Genomic DNA, 24,983 nt, shown 5'->3' with positions numbered 1-24,983 from the left:
CAAACACGACAAGTTGGCTATACTTTGTGAGGACAATCCAAAAGAGAACTACACACACATCACAACCACCAATTGAGCCGACACACCCCACACACCGTACACCCCACCACATCACCCCTGCACAAAATACACACCACACAACACCCATGTCCCCACAAAGGCACCCCCGTTTCACCGATGAGGAATTGCGGGTCATGGTTGAAGAAATATTCAGGGTAGAGCCACAACTGTTTGGAGCAGAGGTACAGCAGATATCCATTGCCAGGAAGATGGAGCTGTGGCGGAGGATTGTGGACAGGGTGAACCCCGTGGGACTACATCTACGACATAAGGAGGAGGTGGAACGACCTACGGGGAAGGTGCATTCCATTGTAGCAAGGCACCAGCTTGCTATCCAGAGGACTGGCGGTAGACCCCCACCTCCTCCCCCACAGCTGGCAGCATGGGAGGAGCAAGTCTTGGCAATCCTGATTCCTAAGGGACTCACTGGAGTTTCCAGAGGACTGGACACTGGTCAGTCAACATTTACTACCTATCACCCCCCCATACCTGCATGCCATCTCGACCCCCATCCTGACTCCCATCACCCCACTTTATTCCACACAGTGCACCACCACAACCAGCAAACCTAAATGCCAAGCACTGCAAGCCATACCGACTGCATGCACATCCCTTCCCGCGCTGTATGTACACCCACCACCAATGCATGCACAGCATGGAAAACTAAAAATCCCACAATCCAGCACCATACACAAACAAAGGTGGCAGGGCAACAGCAATAAGATAGGGGAAGCTAGGGATGCAGAATATGTCACAGACATGTAGCATTATATACCACTTACATCCCCACAGGTGCCCCAGCCAATCTCAGCGGTGAGGAGGTGCCACGACTACCCAGTCCCCCACCAGAAATGCCCCCAGTGATGACAGCAACTCTGGAGTTCTGGATCTGGATGAATTCCCTGGCCCATCAGGGACCACTCGTCAGTCGGCTACCCCAGCCCGCACCCAGTCCCCCACAGAGCCTCCCCCCTCAGTATCCAACACCACAGCAGCCACCCAACATCCCCAGACCTCTGTCCCCAGGCCACGTCAATCAGCAGTGTGCCCACCTGTACAGGGACCCCAGTACACACCTCACAGGCAAGAAAAGGAGAGTCCAGGGATCAGTGGCAGTGGGCACACCGTTCAGAGGACACAGGCACAGGAGCCAGGGACGGTCGAAGGACAGCTGTGCACCAGGGAGAGGACAGGCCCAGAGAACCGACTGCCCAGGAGGCACTCACTAATGTCCTGGGGGCATATCAACAATCCCAGGACAAGATGGGTCAGGTAATGAACATCATGCAGGAAAACCAGCAGCTGCAGGGTGAACGCCACCAGGAGATCAAGCAAGAATTGCAGGCCCTGAACATCACCATGGTCTCCATTGAGGTGTTGCTGGGTGATATGGCCAACATCATGAGGGACTACACAGCACGCCAGAAGGCCCCTTCCACTAGCCAGGGTACTGACCAGCCCTCCACATCTGCTGCAGGTAGTGGACAGGAGGCCCTGCCACAGGACCCACAGGCTACTAGTACCCCTCCCCCTGCAGAAGGTGAACCACCATACAAACGGTCCCTGCAACCTAGACAGACACCAGTGACACTTGCCAGGACAAAGACCACCACCATGAAATGAGGCCCTCCTGAATGTCCCCCTTGTGCTCCACTGTGTCACCTTGCTCCCCTTTCTATGGCCCCTTGGACACTGGACCTGTGCTACAAACAGACCGGCCCACTACACTGGACCATTCCCAACCATCACCCCACTGCATTTCCTATTCTATACCAATTTTCAATAAACACCTTTGGACACTTGAGTAATACTGCTTTATCTACAGGTAATGTACAATGTATGGAACTGTAATGAACTGCATGATCCTGTGAAAATGTCCAGAAACATGTTGATCTGTCTGACAAATGTGTCTCGGTAGTCTGTACACATCACAGCACTACACTGTGGGAAGAACACCAACATCTGCAATAAGGGAAAGCTTAGGTGACAGTCAGTTGGGATGCAAAGGTATTGAATTGTATTATGCTACAGTCACACAGCACAACACTAAAATGTAGAAATGTTTAGTTCAACAGTCTTACCTGAGTGTCATTGGAGGTACTGTAGGATCATATGTGACCTGTTGTCCACATCTTCCTCACTGTCCTCAGTGTCCACTGCTGCCACAGCTGCATTGTCACCATCTCCTCTTGCAGATAGGTCACATGCCATCTGAGGGCCAAATTGTGCAACATGCAGCACACAACAACAATTCTGCAGACCTTCTCAGGGGAGTAGCGTAGGGATCCACCTGTCAGATGAAGGCACCTGAACCTAGCCTTTAGGACCCCGAAGGACCTTTCAACAATCCTCCTGGTACACCCGGGAGCATCATTGTACCTATTTTCAGCCCCTGTTCTCGGATTTCTAATAAGGGTCAGAAGCCAGGACAGGTTTGGGTAGCCGGATTCACCTGCAAGAAGTAAGGGACACGCATTAGCCCTTCACAATGGCATGGGCTATGACTGCTGAAGGCATACACTGACATACATTGGGTGGGGACTCTGTGCCTCTGTAGTTGTGCCACACAGCTGTTCCTCAGGACAAAGGCATCATGCACCAACCCTGGAAACTTGGCATCGATGTGGGAGATGTATTGGTCAGCAAGGCACAGTATCTGGACATTGAGAGAGTGGAAACTCTTCTGATTCCTGTACACTTGTTCATTGGCCCTGGGGGGACTAAGGCAATAGAATCCAGCCTTCACAGCGGGTAAATTATCTACCTGGGGGAATACGATGTAGCTGCACATGTGTTTGAGCAAGGCTGCCAAAACCCTTGCAAGCACAAGAGAGGACACTGGCTGTGACATTCCTGCAGCCAAGCCCACTGTGACCTGGAAAGAGCCAGTTGCCAGGTAATGGAGTACTGAGAGTACCTTCACAAGAGGGGGTATTACTGTGGTGCAACGGATAGCAGGTAGCAGATCAGGCTCCAATTATGTGCCCAGCTCTGTGATTGTGGCCCTGTCCAGACAATAGGTGAGTATGATGTGCTTGTCCTCCAGTGTAGCCAAGTCCACAAGGGGTCTGTACACAGGTGCTTGCCTCCTCCTCCTACTCCTCCACAGTGGTTGTTACCTAAGGGACCCAAAAGTAAGAAGGGCGTGACAACGGGAACCATGAACACACTACAGCAATGTATACAGAGAATGCTTGTTTGTTGGGCACTGGAATTGTATAGATGAGTACATTTGACTACAATGACACACTTATCAATCTGTACATGTGTACCAGCATAAGAAAATGGCACCCGCTTGTCCTGTATACAGGGACAGGTGGAAGTGACCCAACTCCGCCGCATTTGCGTCATGGCGGGAGGCGGTCTGCACCACTGTGCGATTCCTCATTGGCTAACATAGCCCTCTATAGAGTATGTGAACCAATGATGATCAACCCCGGCGGGGTTCTACCACTTCACTTGATTCCTCACTTTCCACAGGACAACATCTCCACTGGGTGTGCTGCTGTGACCTGTGTCTGGAACCAGCTATGGCTCGTGCAACAGGGGAAAGGGCCCGAGCCTTCACGTCAGAGGATTTGGAGGGGCTCGATGATGTGGTCCTACCCCTGTATGGGAGGTTGTATGGGCCTCCAGAACAACAGGTGAGTACACCATGCGTATGTTGCATGCGACATGGCTGCATGGAGATGTGTGTGTGTGCTAGCAGTGTGTTATATGGGGAGGTATGGCTGGTGGCAGCTCTAATGCAGGGGTACGGGTCATGTATGTGTCTGATGAGGGGATAATGCATTTTGAAGGCCATATGTGAGACAGACTGGATTGTTTGGTTAATATTGTCCCACTATTTGTGTTTCTTCTGCAGGTCAGCACCCATCAGAAGAAGGGGTTGTGACTTGCCATCACTAAGGATGTGTGGACCCTGGGGGTCTATAGCAGGCAAAGCACCCACTGCAGGAAACGGTGGGATGACCCAAGTTGCTGGGCCCGGAAGACCGTGGAGGCCCAGCTGGGGATGGCATCCTATCGAGGGACGGGTGCCTGTCGGAACCTGACCCCGCTGATGGCCAGTATACTGGTGGTTGCCTACCCAGAGCTGGATGGGAGCTTGAGGGCATCATAGCAGCACAAGGGGGTAAATACAGTGTGTTTGACAACCATCTATGGTGCCTGGCATGGGATTTGGGTGCAGGGTACTAGTCAGTGGATGTCCCAGTATGCCAGTTAAGACATTGCTGCGTGGTCCATCTTAGGTTAATGGGGTGAAATGCATGTTGTTGATAACTAGGTAGCTTGCTTCACATGTCAGACAGGGCTTAGCTGGTCCCAGTTGGTGTGTAGCTGTCAGTGTTTGGCTCCTACCTGCTGTGGTCCTTAGTCAATGGAATGCCAGTGTGGGCCATACAGCACATTCTCAGTCTCAGTGTGTGACAGTGATGTGTATACCATTTGTGCTGTCATTGACCCTGTGCTCCCTTTCTTTCTCCCCCCTTTCTCCTTTTACCATCCTGTCCATGTGTGCATTAGCATCATGTGGGGAAGGCGTAAGGGCACCAGCAAGTGAGGGAGCTGCAGCCCACGGGACCCAGGAGGCAGAGTCCACCAATGCCGAGGGTACTAGTTGGACAGAGGGCGATTGGACAGCAGCTGATACCACTGACTCTGATTCCTCCTCCGATGGTAGCTCCATGGTGGTGGTGGATCCCTCTGGGACCACCCCAGCTACAGGTTCTACCGTCACCCTGTAGCAGCACTGCCCTTCCAGTAGCCCTCACTGAGTTGCCCGTGCTCGCTCACCCAGGAGGGTGGGCATCTCCTTCACCCCAGGCACCTCAGGCCCTACCCCAGTCAGCTATGCTGCCCTGTGTGAGGAGGCTATTGACCTCCTGAGATCCATCGCTGTGGGGCAGTCAACCATAGTGAATGCCATCCAGGGGCTGGCATTCCAGATGCAGCAATGCAATGACTTCCAGGAGGGCATTCATGGTGGATTGGCAGCCCTACAGAGCTCATTTCAAGCTCTGGCCTCTTCATTGATGGCAGCCAGTGTCCCTGTTTCATCCGTCCCCCCTCCAACTATCACTTCTCAGTTCCAGTCTCCTCACCACCAACCCATCCCACGCACACATTCTGATAAGCATGCACCCAAAACAACACACAAGACTCGCACAGACAAACACAGGCAGCACACTCTGCCCACAAGCACTCACACAGCCAACACCTAGATGCACACACAACATCATCCACGGACTCCAGTGTCTCCCCCTCCTCTTCCTCCCTCACAGTCACATCCTCACTCACACCTGCATTCACTGCATCAACAGTCCAAGAACCTGCCACCTGCATAACCTTGCCCACAGACACCACAACAGCAGACCCACAGACATGCACCCCACACACCACATGCACAGTCACCAGCATCACCACCTCATGCAGCACACCCACCTCACTTGGAGACACCACAAGAACATCCATCCACATGTCATGTTTGTCCTCCCCACTTTGTCTGACCCTCTCCACAGGCACACAAATGCTCACAGTCAGACCCCCAAACAGCCATCCACCTAACACATGCACGGTATCCATGCACCTGCACCCAAGTCCAGCACACCTCCTCCTCCAACAACCACTCCCTCTATCTCCACTCCCATCCCTTCTCCCACATCCCACCCCATTGGCCCTAATAAGCTTTTCCTAGCCCACCTTGACCTCCTCCCTCCCCCCTCCTGCCCATAAGAGGAAGGTCCAACCCCCAGCCCAGTTCCTCAAGCATCCAGTCTGACAGTGCTCCACCCCCAAAGTCTTCAGCTGCCACTAAGGGGCACATGAGTATGATGCTGCCCTCACCCCAAGGATACTCCCCCCACAAACGGAGGGCTAAATTGCCCCCCCTCCAAAACAGACAACCAAAAGCATGGAGCCACCTCTAAAACCTAGGGCCAAGGAGGCCCCACCCATATGCAGAGCCAAGGAAGCCCCATCCAAATCCAAGGCGAAGGAGGCCCCACCCAAAACCAAGGCCAAGGAGGCCCCACCCAAATCGAAGGATAAGGATGCCCCACCCAAATCCAAAGCCAAGGAGGCCCCATCAAAATCCAAGGCCAAGGAGGCTCCACCCAAATCCAAGGCCAAGGAGGCCCCTCACATAACTGTGCCCAAGGATCCCCATACCAAACCAGAGGCCAAGGAGCCTTCTCCAGAACCAGTGGGCAAGGAGCCCCCTCCAGAACCAGTGGGCATGGAGCCCCCTCAGTAACCAGTGGGCAGGGAGACACCCACAAGAACCATTGGGCAGGTAGACCGCTCCAGAACCAGTGGGCAAGGAGCCCCCTCCCAATGAGGTGCCCATGCCCCATGCCCCCTGAGGTGCCTGTCCATTTCCAACACGATGCCCCTGAACAGTGGAGTCCCAATGTTATCAAGAGTCAAGCTGAGGCTTGGTCTTTGCCCTGTGGGCATTTGTGACTTTGGGCCTGCATATATATATATATATGCAGTTGTGTATGCTTTTGCATTTTGAATATTCATCCAACAGGAATCCAGTGGTTGGAACAGTGTATGTGTCCTGGATTTTTTTGCTCCAGGGTTCTGTTACTGTTGTTTTACTCTGCAGATGGTTCTGGGTGTGTGGTGTGTGGTGTGTGTGTATGGTGTGTGTTGTTCATGTGTGTGTCACTCTCCCCTCTTTCCCTCCCTCCCTTGTGTGCTAGGCAGCTGCAGTCACCGTTGTCATCTTCGTCGGCATTGGTGCTCCAGGACGGCCATTGCGTCGTACAGCATCGGGAAGACTTGCAGTTCCGGTTCCATGGAGGCCGTCGACTCCTGTGTGTCCCTGGAGGTGTCTCCTTTTATATGATGTGTTTCCGCCAGACTTTTGGTGACGTTGCTACCGCCCCGAAAATCCTGGCGGTGTGCTATGTCATAATATGGTGGGCAGATCCTTGTCTTCCACCTGCTTGTAGGTGGCTACCGTCGTGTTCGGTGTTCGTACCGCGCTGGCGGTTGGTGTGGAACATTGGCTGTCTATGGGAGGGTTCACCGCCATGGTCATTATTTGGCATCATTATCGCTAGCCTGTCGGTGGTGATACCGCCACGTTAACCCTGTAGGTCAGAAGAGTGCCAGGTTCATAATGACCACTTATATCTTTGCCAGGATTCCCATCTATCCATGTTTAAGTATCCAGGTTTCAGAACATGTTGAAGTTCTCAATAGCACTGTATGCATATATCTTTTTCATTGAGAAAACAAACATTAAAGTGACATTATAGTTGGTTATGGAAAAAATACATTACTTAGGATAAAAAAAACTAGAAATTGACTGAGAAAACCAAAGTTGAAGGCTCATTATAGTTAGGTGACATTGTGACTGGAAAGAGTGGAGGCTCCATGGAGATCAATACACAGGGAGAAGGCTTTGCGTAGTAGGGGATTGGTCATCTAATCCGAATTGGATTTCTAAAGGGAATGGGCTCTCTGTGAAGAGCTGTGCACAAGGCATAGTCTGAGAGTAGTAGGGGATTGGTCACATAACATGGCTTGGGTGCCTAGAGGAAGTTGCCTCTCCATGAAGAGCTGTGTACAGGACAAAAGCTGTGCGTAGTAGGGACTTGGCTACCATATGGGTCTTGAGTGTCTGGAGGGACTGGCCTCTCTGTGAAGAGCTCTGTACAGAGTCACACACAGAACAAAGACGTATAACATAGCTGCTTGGCCACATAAAGAGGCCTATGTATATGGAGGGACTGTTCCCTCCAAGAAGAGCTGTGTGCAGGGTGAAATGTGTGCAGTAGGAGCGTAGCCGCCCAGTTCGGCTTGGGTATGGGGAGACTGGGCTTTCAATGAGACATCTATGTACAGATATGTATAGGGCAAATACTGTGTGTAGTAGGGGCTAGGCAACCTAATGGTGCTATAATGTGTGAAGGAAGTGAACTATCTGTGGAAAGCTGCATACAAAGCAAAGACTGTGTACAGTAAGGACTTGGACATGTATTTGAGCTTGGTTCAAACTGTGTAGAGGGAGTGGGCTTTCTGTGAAGAGTTGTGCATATGTCAAAGACTGTGGAGCTTATTTACAAGCCCCCTGGCACAGGGCGGCGCAGCAACTGCTTTGCTGAGCCACCCTGCGCCACTGGGAAAGGGCAGAAATGTGCCATTTCTATGAGATACAGTGCATTTCTGTCCTCTCCCCCTGTGCTGGCACACAATGGGATGCCCTGGTGCAAGGATGCCAGCGTTGTGGGGATGACTGTTTTTGTGCAGGAAGTGACACTTTGCTGCACAAAAACAATCACTAGAGGTGTGTGCTGCAGAATGCAACACACATAGAAAGAGGTAAAAATGGGGAGAAATAAAGATATTCCTCCCCATTGCGTCACTTCTACACCACAACTGAGATGGCGTAGGAATCTGATGCATTCCCACACTTGTGAATCTGGGAATGCATCAGATTCCTTAGTGTTCCCTGAGTGTTGCATGAGAACACCCACAGCAACACCCATGGAACGCCCCTTTCATGCAGTTTTCTGCATGAAAGGGGCACAAATTTCATGGCAATGAAAAGCCATGCTAGGTGGCTTTACGTGGCCTTGTAAATATGGAATGGCACACTGCGTCACCAGAGCATAAAAAAAATGATGCTCAGGTGGCGTAGTGTGCCAATAGGGCCTCGTAAATGAGGCCCTGTTTGTAGTAGTGGCTTGGCCACCTAATGGGGCTTAGGGATCAAGAGGTACTGGCCTCTCCATAAAGAGGAGTGCACAGAGTGAAGGCTGTGTGTAGAAGGGGTTTGGCCACCTAATGGGCCTTAGGTGTTTAGAGGGACTGGCATCTCCATGACGAGCTTTGCAGAGATAGGAGGCTGTGTGTACTAAATTCTTGGTCACCTAATGGGTTTTGAGTGTGTGGAGGGACTGGGTTCTCCACGAAGAAAGGGATGCAGGTCAAAGTCTGTGCATTGTAGGGGGTTAACTACCTAATGGGGCTTGAGTGTCAGGACAGACTGACCTCTTGGTAAAGAGCTGTGCACAGGGTAAAGACTGCATGGAAGGGGCTTGACCCCCTAATGAGACTTTATTGTGAAGAAAGACTGGCCTCTCCATGAACATGGGGCTTGAGTGTCAGGACAGACTGACCTCTTGGTAAAGAACTATGCACAGGGCAAATGCTGTGTGTAATAGTGGCTTGACCACCTAATAGGGTTTGAATATAGTTTATTTTTTTTAACATGTTAGCCGCACCTGCAGTACTCCTGTGGAATCACACAGAAGTGCTGGCTCCTGTGGGAGTGCTAATGGGAGCAGCGACCCAAAGATATTTTTAAAAATTGAATCCGGGGTGGGATACTCCACAAGGGCTACTAACATTTTTAGACAAATTCAGAGCCAAGTCGCCATGTCCTGAAATGCCAACTGCTACATTTCTCTCACTATTATGGCTAGCCAATCAGATTGGTCGTTCCCACTAGCCTGGGGGAATATCCAGAGGAATAAGATGGCTCACAGGAATAAAAGCTCCATGGCCAATCAAAACGCTCTATTTTTTTTATTTTAGGTACCGCTAAAGTGTAGCAGGAGTACAGGGTACTAACTGTCAATATATCACTTATTTTTAACCTTAGTTTCTCAATAACAGGTTGAACGATTTACACCAAATTATAAAAAAGTGCACTTTCTGAGTAAAGATATCACTTTTTGTCAAATTTGGTGTATTTCTCTTCAGACATTTTTCTATATCACTGTCCAAAATTCCTATGAGAAGTTGCATGGAGAACACGTTTTTGAATTCTCCTTTTTGTGAGCCATCGCATAACAGATCACCCTGACACTTTCCAGGAAGGGGCTGAGGTGGATGAATTTGTTTTGTGGAAAGATTCCTCAAACAGCCTAAAGTTATTAGCAAAGCAAAAAACTCTTCCAGTGGAAAGTCTAACCTAACTATAACTACCTAGTGGTGACCACCACAGTGTAATGTAACACACACATACACAAAAACACACAATTAAAATCTGTATGAGCAGGAAAAACTTGAACATTATGAGGGAGAAAATCTGTATGATCCGGAATACCTTGAGCATTACGAAGGAGAACTAGGTATATGACAAACCCGAGCCAAGCAAATGCAGTTTTCACAAGCATGAGTTTAAGGGAAGTGAGAATTAAAGTATGATTTACATTGCTACTTTCTTTTGTAGATAGAAGTTGCTAATGTATATTGTGTGGTCTGAGTTATGAATGCTGTTGCAAGTATAAAAATAAAGTTAGTGGATGTCACCCGGATCGACTGAAATCTTTGGACATGTTTATATTCTGTAAAAACAAAGGGTACTTCAGGTATTATTCCTGACTAAAATAATTCCTTCAGAGCTAAATTGATTGTGCATTTATCAGCAAGCACGTGCACACACACCCACACAAACACATCCCTGCTAAATTAGTAACTACGGTTATTTCAGAAGAGTCCACAACAGCTAGCAGTACCCACCACCTTTACCAAATGCCATTGCCATTACCTACTAATAATCACACTTAAACATGCTTGACATTTTACACTGTTCCAGATCACCTCAAACTGTGTGGATGGCCTGGAAGTGTTAGTTTAAATATTTTTAAGTATATTACATATTTGAACACTAATGTGATAATTCTGATAAAAGGGACACACACAGAATCACCAAGAGGACACGCAGACAAAATAATGTTGGCTTCAAGTATAGGCAAACAACGCAGAAACTGCGCACTGACACGCAGGTCTCGTTTGGTAGTGTATTAATGACCTCATCTGCCCTAAAATACAACTTACTGAGACAAATAAACTGAGCTTCTTATTGTCAAGTGTGGGAATATTATACAGAATATCCTCTTTCAGCCACCTCCCCTCAAACCCCTAGTTCCTGGGCTTCCAAAGTGTTGTTGCCATTTCCATTAGTGAATCCTAAGAAAATGTTTATATACAAGCGAAGATAATCCATGCCTGCCGCCTCCAATCTTTTGTGTGAACCATTTACATAAAACAGCTGGTCAGTAAGGTTGGTGGCTTGACTGTTAATGGAGATCGGAGTGTGCCAGACCTTTGAATTGATCATGTGAATGCATCATTTGTTTGCTGTGACAAAGGAGATCTAAATTTTCGCCCTGCCTTATTGTTTGTATTCGAGTAGTTGTGGTATATGTATAAAACCAGCCAGAATTCAATAAAAACAGTAGTTGAGACACAGAAGTGGTTAAAAGGAAGAACGTGTGAGCTCTGGATGACATACACATTTTTTCCCTCAAACATATGCCTCACAAGGGGTACACGCATAGCTGAAAAGTGGCCTTATTTTATGTGGAACACCGCCAAAAATATTTTGACTGTTAACCAGCAGCACTTTACACCCTTCAAATAAACAGCAAAACAAACAATCATTGAATGAAGAGAAGTTAACTGCACAAATTACTGCTATGAAGAGAAAGACGTGGGCCATGGAGTATTCTCTGTAGGTTTTGCTCGGTCCTCATTGTCAAGTAGCATTAATTTTTTTCCTGGGCCCTTTCTCCATCTAATTGTTTCGGGTGCTGAAAATGGAAACGTGCAACATGGACAGCTACAGGAAATTGTTAAATATTTTGCTGTCTGATCTAAATGTCCCTGTACTGTGAAATAGCTATATGAAACAGTCGGATGTTTCTAGCCACATTGATCTTCCACCCCTTTCTCTTAATCATCCAGTGGGGTTAATTGGGACGAAGTTCAACTTGTCTTACCACACTTTTCATAAGCATCATATTATTGAAAACAATTGCTGTATCACACAATGATAACCAATTAATTATTTGGCTGGCAACAGAGCTCAAGCCTAAATTCCACAGTTATCCACATTCGAATCAGTGCTCAATTTGTAAATAAAAAGGTGCCGGTGCCCAAAGCTCTCATTTGAAACATACGGCTGCTTGATTTCAATGTGTGAGCACAGAATACTGAGGCAGGGTATTCCCAAAGCCACCTCGGGCCTCTTTAATCAATTTAGGGTCACACCTGCACCTTAAGCTCAAACTTTCAGCTTTCTCCCTTTGTGACGCCTTTTCGTTTTTCTTTTCCTCCGTCCTTAAGTGTCATTTGCTCGCAGTTAATGCCTGATTCACAAAACTAAGGGGCATATTTATACTTGTTTTGCACCAAATATGCATCATTTTTTTATGCAAATTTGGTGCAAAACTAACTCCATATTTATACTTTGGCACCAGACCTGTCTAGCACCAAATTTATGGAGTTAAAGTCATTTTTTCAACGTGGAAACCTACTTTGTGTCAATGAGATGCAAAGTAGGCGTTCCCGTGCAAAAAATGACTCTAAGGCCATAGCGCCTTATTTATTCTCCCGTGCAAAAATCATGCACAGGAGAAGGAGTGGTCAAAAAATGGTACAAAGCTTGCTTTGCACCATTTTTTGATGCCTGGGTTAGGGCAGGTGTTAGGGGACCTGTGGGCCTAATTCCATGGTGGAACACCATGGAATAAGCCTACAGGTGCTCTCCCCGGGCCCAAAGGACACCCCACCCACACCAGAGAGACAGCGGAGGATGGGGATCCCATCCCAGGTAAGTATAGGCAAGTACAGGTAAGTATTTTTTTTTAAGTGCCATTGGGGGCCCTGAAAAGGGACCCCCCAACATGGCACTGGGCGCAATAGCCAAGGCAAGGGGACCTTGGTCCTCTGTGCTGGCCATTGCGGTGGTGGGCATCACTCCTGTCTTTTCTAAGACAGGAGTCATGTGGTATGGATGGTTTTGCATCAGAAAATGACTCTAGGCAGGTTAGAGTCTTATTTTTTACTCTAACCTGCCTAACGTCATTTTTTGGTGCCAAACCTTCTTCCATACCGCCAGCCCCACCAGACTAACGTCATTGTTTTTTACACTAGCCTACTCTTTGCACTGGTTGCACCATTCAAAAAATGTGGTTCCTGGTTGGTGCACAGAAATGGTGCAAGCCGGTGCTAAACCTTTTGGTGCAAAACTGCGTTAGTGCAGTTTTGCGCCAAAAAGTATAAATCAGGGCCTAAGTGATGGCCTTCAAAAACAAGTGCTGGTGCCCAGCACCAGAAACCACCGGCTCAAATTAAAAACTGGGGTCGATATTTATGGAGAATATTTGATGTCACCATGGTGTTTTGAAGTAATTTCTGTAGCGGATGCTAAGCCTAGCTACCCATGTGGGGTACCATTTATAACAGAAGTAGTATGGAAAGGCCTGGTTGTAAGAATTTTGTAGACAGCCATACATTCCAAAAGTTTTCTTCACAGAAATGTGATGAAAATGCATGATATTAGCCAAAGTTTAAGGCTTGCAGGGAATTCTGAGCAAGAAAACGTGGTGGGATTGACAAAAATAACACTTTCCTGAACTCCCCTAGGTGTCTAGTTATCAGAAATGTGTAGGTTTCTCAAGTTTTTTCTGTTTGCTGGATGATTCCAAGCCCAAATAGTGTAATCATTGAGATGCCTAGAGAGAGTAAATTGGGATTTACTCCATCCTGCTGGCCCATATATCAAAACTGTGACCAAAACAATTCAAATTTCCTACAGCTTGAAATGGGGCTGGGGATGCTGTAGGACCCATGTGGGCGGAAAGACTGTTACAGTTTTAGGGGTGAAGTAGTTTGATTGCCTGGATGGCCAGTCCCACCTCATTATTATCAAAAAATACATATTTTACTGGTGTCTTGTGGGCTGTCTGACCTCCATGAGAGCTGATTCTTGGTAACCTCCACCCCAAATTGCCCTGCGGGTGATAGAAGACTGTTGGACCTTGTCTGGAGGGGGGGGGGCAGAACCTGATGTCTAAGTGGGCAGATCCCATAATTTTTCTTTAAGCCTGAATAGACCCCTGCTGGTGTCTAGTGGTTTTCTACATCCCCCAGGGGTGGAAGATTGGGTACAAACACCTTAACAGATCCCCTATGGGACAGAACAACTGCATTGCCCTTGGTGGGCAGAGGGGGAGCACATGCCCTTGCTAAGGGGCTGCTCCCCCTCCAAAAAAGTCCCCCAATCTGCCTCCTACGGGGAATAAAAACTGAATTGCTCTGGGCTGAGGAGAGGGCAAACACTGGCCCTTTGCCTGGGGAGCTACTGCACACCAAAAACTAAATCCATGGTGTCTAGTGAGTTTTTACACCCTGGGAATCCCTTAGGGCACACTCCTCTTTCTGCACCCCTGAGAGGCAGAAAGACTGCATTGCCACTTCTGGGCAGAGGCATGGCCTGATGCCTGGATGGCCACCCCCTTTCCACCCCATATTCTTTCCTAAAAAATACATATATGTTCCTGATGTCTAGTGGGCATTTGGTCCATCCTAGTGGAAGATTTGTGGTAAACCCACCAAATCTGTGCCTTGGGGGCATAAAGACTCTTGGTTCTGTTGTGGGGTAGTGCATGGCCTGATCTATGGGTGGGACTCACTACAGACCAGATTAAGAAAAGCAGTGCTGGTCCCAGTGCAGTGCCATGTTTCTTATGCCCCTTAGCACCACCCCCCATCAGCGCCACCATCTAAGACATGGCTCACCATGGTGGTAGTTAAGGAACTAGTGTCACAATTCTTTATGCTAGTTCAGAGCTTTGCAGGATTATCATCAACATTTTTTATGCTAATCCTGAAAAGCCCATTGAGGCCCATTGTAAACAAAGGTGTGCCTCCTTTTACAGCCTGCTCTGAGCAGGCATTTTTTCAGCCTCCCTAAGAGGGGAACACCCCCTTTGCATACACTATGCCTGGCGCAGTCATAATGTAGTGCAAAGGGTTACAAAGTGGCACAATGCATGCATTGTATCACTTTGTAAATTTGGAGTGGTGATTTTGGCCTCGTTGGGCCACATTAGCATCAAAACAATGGCGCTAATGTGGCACAAGGAGGCACTAGGGGCTCTTAAATCTGCCCCAATGTTTTTGTGCCTAAAATCCTTGGGCCCATATTTATACTTTTTGACGCTAAACTGCGCTAACGCAGTTTAGCGTCAAAAAGTTTTGCGCCGGCTAACGCCATTCTGAAGCGCCATGCGGGCGCCGTATTTATTGAATGGCGTTAGCCGGCGCAAGCAGACCGGCGCTGCCTGGTGTGCGCGAGAAAAACCACGTACACCAGGCAGCGCCGGCGTAGGGGGAAAATGGCGCATGGGCGTCTTAAAATGGGGCAAGTCAGGTTACGTCGAAAAAATCGTCGTAACCCGACTTGCGCAATTTTTTAACGACGCCCATCCCCCATCAACATGACTCCTATCATTGTAAAGATAGGAGTCATGCCCCCTTGCCCAATGGCCATGCCCAGGGGACTTCTGTCCCCTGGGCATGGTCATTGGGCATAGTGGCATGTAGGGGGGCACAAATCAGGCCCCCCTATGCCAAAAAAAATTATTTAAAAAAAAAAAAAAATACTTACCTGAACTTACCTGAATGTCCCTGGGGTGGGTCCCTCCAGCCTTGGGTGTCCTCCTGGGGTGGGCAAGGGTGGCAGGGGGGGTCCCTGGGGGCAGGGGAGGGCACTCTGGGCTCATTTTGAGCCCACTTGTCCCTTAACGCCATGCCTGACCCAGGCGTTAAAAAGCGGCGCAAATGCGCCGTTTTTAGCCACGCCCACTCCCGGGCGTCTCTTTTGCCCGGGAGTATAAATACCACGTAAAGGCCTGGGAGTCATTTTTTAGACGGGAACGCCTCCCTTGCATATCATTAACGCAAGGAAGGGGTTCACGCTAAAAAATGACGCACATTCCGGGAACTTTGGCGCTATACGCCTCTAACGCCATAGTATAAATATGGCGTTAGTTGGCGTTAGTTTAGCGTCGAATTTGCGTCGAAAAAAACGACGCAAATTCGGCGCAAACGGAGTATAAATACGGCCCGTGGAGCCTAGTGGGTTTTCTACCACTTCCGATGGGAGGTTTAGATTGGAGACAAACCCCCTTATCTGTCCTCAACAGGAACAGAAATACTGTATTATCCTGGCTGGAGGGAGGGTAAAGCAGTTGCGCTGGCCCAAGGGGCCCCTCCCTTCTGACAAAGAAATTCTTGATGTCTCACATGCTTTCTACACCCTCTGAGGCAGACTAAGAGCAAGCCCCCTCATCTGCCACCGGGGGGCAGAAAGACAGCTTTACCATGGATGGGAAGGGGGAGCACAGGCCCTTCCCGAGGGGGCTACTCAACCCAAAACAGAAATCCATTTTGTCTACAGGGCTTCCTGGATTGAGAAAAAACCAATATGTGTGACCCCAGGGGCAGAAAGACTGTATGTCCCTTCTGGGATTGGGAGCTTGGTTCAGTATCTTTCTTTGTAGTGTTGGGGGCACATGCCCTTGCCAAAAGGGCTGCTCTCTCCTAAAAAGGACATCTTTTGTGTGTAGGGGTTTCCTACCCCACTTGGGTTAGATTGGGGATTAACTCCACAATCTGACTCAAGGGGAGACAAAAAACCTATGTTCCTGTTCGGGTGGGGACATGGCTCAACGCTAGGGTGGGCCACACCAGCCCAAGCCTTTTGTTCTCCACCAGGTGGAAGCCATAGTGCTTAGTGGGCTTTCTGCTCCCCTGGAGAACAGAAACACCATTCCCCTTTTGCAGTGGTGGCATGGCTCAATGTTAAGGTGGGCATCCCCACTTCTTTTGATTTCTGCTATATGGAAATCCTTGGTGTCTAGTTGGCTTTCCTTCACCCCTTAGGGACATATTGGGGGTAAACTTTCCAATCTACCCCTGGGTGAGGGACTGAAGGACTGTATTGCCCTGGTTGGGGGTCGTACTTGCTGTTGCCCAAGGAACTACTGAGATGGATCCCTGCTTGGTGGTTGCTCTTTAAAGGTGATGCCAAAGCAGGGATGAACTATGATGTGAAAGCAGTGGAAAGGGAACATTGTCAAAATTACAAATAGACTTGCCATTAGCATTGTCTGCTTTCACTTTGTTAACATCAGAGTGCTGTGCACTGTCATGATACTAAAAAACAAACAGAAAAATCAAACTCAGGACTAAAGGGAAGCTTCTCCCTACTATCCCAACTTTAATTTTAGGAAAGCAAATGTTTCAGGTGATGTATCCAGAAGAATGTTTTGTTGTGAGACCATCAACGCCATGGTATTACTAATACATTTGTGGCCTCCCAATAGCCACTGAACAACTCACTCACTCACTCACTCACTCATTCAGTCATCAATTAATTCTCTCTCTCACTCAATCATTCAGAAACAGATGCCTTTTTGCCATTACCTTGGTTTTTAGACATTGATGCTTTTCATCACTAATAGAGGGAGTAAGGTTTTCAGTTATAAATGTTGGGAAATATGTAAAATGTTGATATGAGATTTGACAAATAATTACACCTCATTAAGCACTGAAGTTACCAAGCATATTCATTGGTAAGCACTTCACTCAGCTGGGTTGTATGCACAAATTTTGATGGTAACATAACCACCACAAAGAAGTGGATGCATAAACCAACTGCAATATCGATAACATAAACCACATCAAAAAGAAAAAAAATAGAAAGACATCCCCAGACCTATCTCTAGGACACCATAGAAATGAAGCTGGGAATTACAATTCAATTTTCTATGGACCAGCCCTCTAAAACATGACAAATGTTCCACAACAGAAGCAATTGAAAAGGAAGCAAAATAAGACATACAGACCCATATTTATGAAAAATTACGCAAAACTGTGCTAACGCAGTTTTGCATCATTTTTCTTAACGCCGGTTAGCGCCATTCCTTCAAGCCATCTTTGCACCACCTTTACTAAATGGCTCAAGATGGCGCTAAAGAATGGCTAGCTTCTAAAAAAAAAAAGACAGTCGGTCAGGGATGGTATTAGGGAAAATACTGCTAGTGGGTCTGAAATGACGTTAGGCTGGTTAGCATTAAAAAAAATGCTGTTAACCGGCCTAGTGTAATTTTATGATGCCCAAGCAGCCAAAAAATGACTCCTGTCTAAGTGTAGGCAGGGGTCATCACCACCACCCCAAAGCCCACCACAGGGGACCAGCCCAAAATATCCAGTGCCAGGTAGGGGTCCCCATGTAAGGGGCCCCAATACAATTACAAAAAACAAAAAAAAAACTACCAGAACTTACCTGGGATGGGGTTCCCCTCCTGTAGTGTCCTTGTGGTGTGGGTGGTGGTGTTCCTGGGGCTTGACGTGGGCATCTTTGTGCCCATTCCATGGTGTTTAGCCATGGAAATGGGCCTACCTGCACCCTAATGTCTGGTCTGACCCAGGTGTTAAATAATGATGCTAATCAGGCTCAGCACCATTATTTAGGGCCACCTCTTCCTTGCGTGTCGTTTCTGCACCTGGAGATAAATATGGTGCTAGGGGGTTAGCATCGTGTTTAGGACGGGAACGCCTATGTTGCATCTCATTGACGCAAGGTGGTTTTCTGCATCCTAAACATGGTGCCAACTCCTATATTTTGACGCTAGATGTGTCTAGCTCAAAATATAAATACGGAGTTAGATTAGTGCCATTTTAGTGCCAAAATAAATGGTGCTAAAGCAACCTAATTATCCATAAATATGGGCCACAGTATCATTTAATCACATCCAGAGAAATCACAGTGCAGCTGGCAATTGCAGGTTTTTGGCCATTCAGGAGCTAGAAGGAGTGTCTGCCTCACAGTTCTTTTGGAAAGACTCTGGGGGTCATTCTGACCTCGGCGGTAAAAGGCGCTTACCGCCGGTGAGAAGACCGCCATAACACCGCCGCAGCCGCGGTAAACCGCCACGGTCATTCTGACCCGCAACTGGCAAACCGCCAAAAACCCGACATCCACAAAAGTCCGCCACACCAAAGGTCAGCGAAAAAATGGCGATGAACAAACCTCCACCGTCACGCCAACAGAAATACATCCATACCATTCCGACCCACAAATCCACGCGGCGGTCTTTCAAATGCGGTATTCCATTGGCGGTACACATCGCCGCGGTCAAAATACACACACACATAGAAAACTCACCCACATTGGTCAGTTTGAAATACACACACCTGATACACATACTAACACCACTCCCACACACCCAACACAATATAAAACACACACCCACATCACCCACAAGCCCCTACGACCCGAAATCATTGACGAAGGCTAGAGAGAGAGCACAGAATAGACAATCCCACAACACAGAGGCACACAACACCATCACCCACACAGAATCCACGCACCAAACACCACACACCACCACACGCACCACACTCATCACCACAAACGCCACCCCATACCTCAACCACAGCACCCCATGGCACCCCAAAGACACCCCAGGTTCAGTGACACCGAACTCAGGGTCATGGTGGAGGAAATAGTCCGTGTAGAGCCCCAGCTCTTCGGGGCACAGGTGCAGCACACTACAATTGCCAGGAAGATGGAGCAAAGGCAAAGGATAGTGGACAGGGTTAACGCGGTGGGACAGCATCCACGCAATCGGGAGGACATCAGGAAGAGATGGAACGACCTACGGGGGAAGGTGCGTTCCATGGTATCAAGGCACAACATTGCGGTGCAGAAGACTGGCGGCGGACCCCCACCTACTCCCCCAAAATTTACCGCGTGGGAGGAGGAAGTCTTGCACATCCTGCATCCTGAGGGCCTCGCAGGAGTAGGCGTCGGAATGGACTCTGGTAAGGCAAATCTTCACTACTGCTTCCCACCCCCACCCCACCTGCATGCCAAATCATACCCCCACCCTCACCCCCTCCCCCATCACACCAACCCCTAGCAAAAGGCTCACCATCACAACCCACCCATCCCAACACCAAGCCCTGCATGCGACCACAAAGCATGGACACCCATCACCAAAGCATGCCCACTGCACACACACATCACCCCCACAAGCCACCCTCACAAAAGCCCCCACAAGGAAATGCCTGCACATGGGTACACGGACACCCACCCATCACACGAAATGCCACACACAGAAGCAATAACCATATCTTTATACCCCTGCAGGACCCGAACGCCACCACACCGCCACGGAGGGTCCAGAGATGTCCATCCCACCCCCAGAAGAGGCCCCCAGCGATGACAGCAGCTCTGTCTCCCTGGAACCAGACGACCAGCCCGGCCCATCGGGGACCTCTGGACAGTCGGTTCCCCACAGACAGCCACAGGCTACACCAGACCCAACCCCCTCTGGGAACACCAGCACAGCTCCCACCCAGCGGGCCCATGCCTCTGTCTCCAGGACATGTAAATCAGCGGTGTGTCCACCACTACAGGGCACCCAGGTTGACCCACCACCCCAACAACAACAGGGACCTGGGGGCAGTGGTAGTGGGCACACCGTCCAGGGGACAGAGGCCCAGGAACACAGGGGAACTGGGAGGGCTGCTGTGCGACAGGGGGGGGGACAGGCCCGGGGAACCGACTCCCCAAGAGGCCCTCTCCTCCATCATGGGAGCATACCACCGCTCCCAGGAGACGATGGCGACGGTACTGGCCCGGTTCCAGGAGATCCAGGAACTGCAGGAGGAACGGTACATGGGGTTCAGGGAGGAACTGAGGAACATCGGTTCCGCAATGGGGACCATCGTCGTGGCCCTTACCCAGATCGTCACCACATTGCGGGACCATGTGGCACCCCAAAGGGCCCCTGTCACTAGCCCAGGCCAGGAACAGCCTACCACCTCCGCCGGCGCTAGTGGACAGGAGGCCCCCACACAACAACAGGCCACCAGAACCCCACCTCCTGCAGAAGAAGAACCACCCCGCAAGCGGAACCTGAGATCTCACAAGAAGACAGAGTAGGATTGCAAGACCCCCGCCAGCCTAAGATACCCCTTGATGTCATCCCACTGTCCCACATTGTCACCCTGTCCAACCTTGAACTGCCCCTGCTCCATCCTTCCACAGGCATATGGACAATGCACCTGTGCGACTGAGAACTGGACTCTGCCATGGACATTACTCTACCCCCACGCATCACCGTTTCCCAATCATGTACCTATATGTAGCACTTAAAATAAATCACTTATTCCACTTAAAAAAACAGGAGTCTGCTTGTATTCTTAACAAATGTATTACACATAACGGTGCAATAATGTCCAGTTACTTTGTGATGACAACATCCCCCCTCGCACAACTGGCCCGTCATCACAACCTCAGCATCATCTCCTACGCCGACGACACCCAGCTCGTCCTCTCCCTGACCAAAGATCCGCTCACCGCCAAAACCAACCTCCACGAGGGACTAAAATCCATCGCCGAGTGGATGAGCAACAGCCGCCTGAAGCTCAACTCCGACAAGACGGAAGTCCTCATCCTCGGACGCACCCCCTCGGCCTGGAACGACTCCTGGTGGCCTACCGCCCTCGGACCCCCACCCACCCCAGCCAGCCACGCACGAAACCTCGGCCTCGTCCTCGACTCTGCACTCACCATGTCCAAACAGATCAACGCCGTCTCCTCTACTTGTTTCAACACCCTCCGCATGCTCCGCAGGATCTTCAAGTGGATTCCAACAGGAACCAGGAAGACGGTGACTCAAGCCCTCGTCAGTAGCAGACTTGACTACGGCAACGCACTCTACACAGGCATGCCAACTAAAGACATCAAACGACTCCAACGCATCCAGAACGCATCAGCCCGCCTGATCCTCGACATACCCCGCCGATGTCACATCTCCCCCCACCAGAAGGACCTCCACTGGCTCCCTGTGGATAAAAGGATCACCTTCAAACTCCTCATCCACGCACACAAGGCACTACACAACACCGGACCCACCTACCTGAACACCAGACTCAACTTCTACGTCCCCACACGTCAACTCCGCTCTGCCAACCTCGCCCTCGCCATCGTCCCCCGAATCCAGCGCAAGACCTCTGGCGGCAGATCCTTCTCCTTCCTCGCCGCCAAGACCTGGAACTCTCTCCCCACCTCACTACGCCAGACCCAGGACCTCCTCACCTTCAGGAGACTCCTCAAGACATGGCTCTTCGAACGCTAGCAGCACCCCCCCCCCAGCGCCTCGAAACCCTGTCGGGTACATAGAGCGCTTTATAAATTCACTGATTGATTGATTGATTGAATAAGCTTTAGTCCATGGGCAAACAAAGCTGAAGTCAGGCAGTGGGTCATACAGCTCTGAAAAGGGAAGGGAAAGTCACAAATCAGTTAACAGGAACTGGGGGGAAACACAGACAGTGGAGACGCATGAGGCTTTAAGTAAATGTAAAATGGGGTGGCTGATTCTTACCTGTGTGCTACTGAAAGTATTGTTGTATGACTGTATCCGTGTTGTCCGTGTTGTCCCCGTCGTCTTCCTCCTCTTCACTCTCCACAGGCTCCACAGCTGCTACAACACCACCATCTGGACCATCCTCCTGCAGAAAAGGCACCTGGCGTCGCAATGCAAGATTGTGAAGCATACAGCAGGCCACGATGATCTGGCACACCTTCTTTGGTGAGTACATGAGGGATCCCCCTGTCATATGCAGGCACCTAAACCTGGCCTTCAGGACCCCGAAGGTCCTTTCTATGATCCTCCTAGATCGCCCATGGGCCTCATTGTACCGTTCCTTTGCCCTGGTCCGGGGATTCCTCACTGGGGTCAGTAGCCACGACAGGTTGGGGTAACCAGAGTCACCAATTAGCCACACACGGTGTCTCTGTAGCTGTTCCATCACATAAGGGATGCTGCTATTTCGCATGACATACGCGTCATGCACTGACCCAGGGAACTTGGCATTTACATGGGAGATGTACTGGTCAGCCAAACAGACCACCTGGACATTCATCGAATGATAACTTTTTCTGTTTCTGTACACCTGCTCACTTTCTTTGGGGGGAACCAAAGCCACATGGGTCCCATCAATGGCACCAATGATGTTGGGGATATGTCCAAGGGCATAGAAATCACCCTTCACTGTAGCCAATTCGCCCACCTCAGAGAAAATAATGTAGCTCCGCATGTATTTCATCAGGGCAGACAACACTCTGGACAAAACCTTAGAAAACATAGGCTGAGACATCCCAGATGAAATGGCCACTGTTGTCTGAAAAGACCCACTTGCCAAAAAATGGAGTACTGACAGAACCTGCACCAGAGGGGGAATCCCTGTGGGTTGGCGGATGGGGGACATCAGGTCTGGCTCCAGCTGGGCACATAGTTCATGTATAGTTGCTCTGTCAAGCCTGTATGTAAGTATGATATGTCGTTCTTCCATTGTCGACAGGTCCACCAGCGGTCGGTACACGGGAGGATTCATCCTTCTCCTCGCAAGTCCCAGCGGACGGTGCCTAGGAAGGACAACATGGAGCACAGAGTCAAGCAACCCACAGGTTTGTTCACACAGCTTGCACAGTACACGAATCGCTATGCATTGAACGGCTTGTATGAGTGGCAATGCAAGGCCTAGGCCTGTGTGACGCAGTAGAAATCATGCCATGTGGGCCCTTGAAATGGCAGCTGCCTGACCTGTGAAGTGTGACAGTGGGATGTGAGGTCACTGCGCTGGCGTGGCACACCGTGGCGGTAGGCGGTCGAAGACCGCGGCGCAAAGCAGCATTGGTTAACATTGAACCCTATGGGTCTCAGGAGCCAATGACGATGTGCGCCGGCGGTCGCGGTACGCACCGCCGCGGTATGCAGCGCCGCGGGCGTGCCTGCCATTTTCTATCTGATTAATCACTCGAGACCTGATCATCCACAGGAGAGGACCTATACTGCAAGTGCTGCTGTGACCTCGGTCTGGGAGATACAATGGCTGCTGCGACTGGGGAAAGGGCCCCTGCCTTCACTTCAGAAGAATTGGAGAAACTTGTTGATGGGGTCCTCCCCCAGTATGCGCTACTCTACGGTCCTCCAGACCAACAGGTTAGTACGCAGGGTGCACGTTGAATGGGCTATGCCTGTGTTGAGTGGGGTGTATGTAAGATGGTGGGGAGGGGAGCGAATGAGGAGTGCAATGCACGAAAGATGAGAGCATGTGCCACATGGCAAGGTTGGGGAGGGGGGGGCCAGTCACATTGACCAGGCAGAAAACTGATGCGATTTCCTTTACCACCCTGTACATGTCACATAGGTCAGCGCCCATCAGATGATCGACATTTGGCGTGCCATCGCCAAGGATGTCCGGGCCCTGGGGGTCCACAACAGATGGGGCACCCACTGCCGAAAGAGGTGGGAGGACATCCGCCGCAGGACCAGAAAGACCGCCGAGTCTCTGCTGGGGATGGCCTCCCAACGTAGGAGGGGTGCCAGCCGCCAATTGACCCCCCTGATGTCCCGGATCCTGGCGGTGGCCTACCCCGATTTGGATGGGCGCGTGAGGACATCACAGCAGACACAAGAGGGTGAGTATCAGCAAATTCTGCTATCTTTGCACGCAGTGAAGGTGTCTGGGTGGGGGAGGAGGGCTGTGGCTATCTCCTGGCCAGGGCGCATTCTGTAGGCTAGGCCCCTCCGTTAGACACGGCCCTGTGCCCCCGCCCCCCACCTCTGTAGGGTGCCAAGTACAGCTATCCATGGTCCGGCCTCACCCATGTGTGCATTTGTCGTCCATAGACCTGTAGGCCTAGTCACAATAACTGAGTAGTGTACCCCCATTGCGCGGCCTAGTTCAGGGGGCTTCTGTGTCTGTCCTCTCCGACAACGGTGTTGCCAATGCATGCACTCAACCTGTCTTCATTTCTCCCCCCCATTTTCTTTGTCTTCCTGTTCATGTGTGCATTAGCATCATCAGGCGGAGGAGAAGTGGCATCGGCGCACGAGGGAGCTGCATCTCACATGGCCCCGGAGGGCCATACAACAGACTCCGAGTACACCAGTGAGACGGAGGGCGAGTGGAGCTCCACAACGGGGACCCGTGGAGACGTCAGCGACACCGACACGTCCTCAGAAGGGAGCTCCCTAGCGGTGGCGGCAACATCCGTGCCCACCGCCACAACAGGTACAGCTGCC

Source organism: Pleurodeles waltl, chromosome 8, assembly GCF_031143425.1.
Source record: "Pleurodeles waltl isolate 20211129_DDA chromosome 8, aPleWal1.hap1.20221129, whole genome shotgun sequence".
Lineage (NCBI taxonomy): Eukaryota > Metazoa > Chordata > Amphibia > Caudata > Salamandridae > Pleurodeles > Pleurodeles waltl.
Note: the sequence above shows the minus strand (reverse complement) of the source record.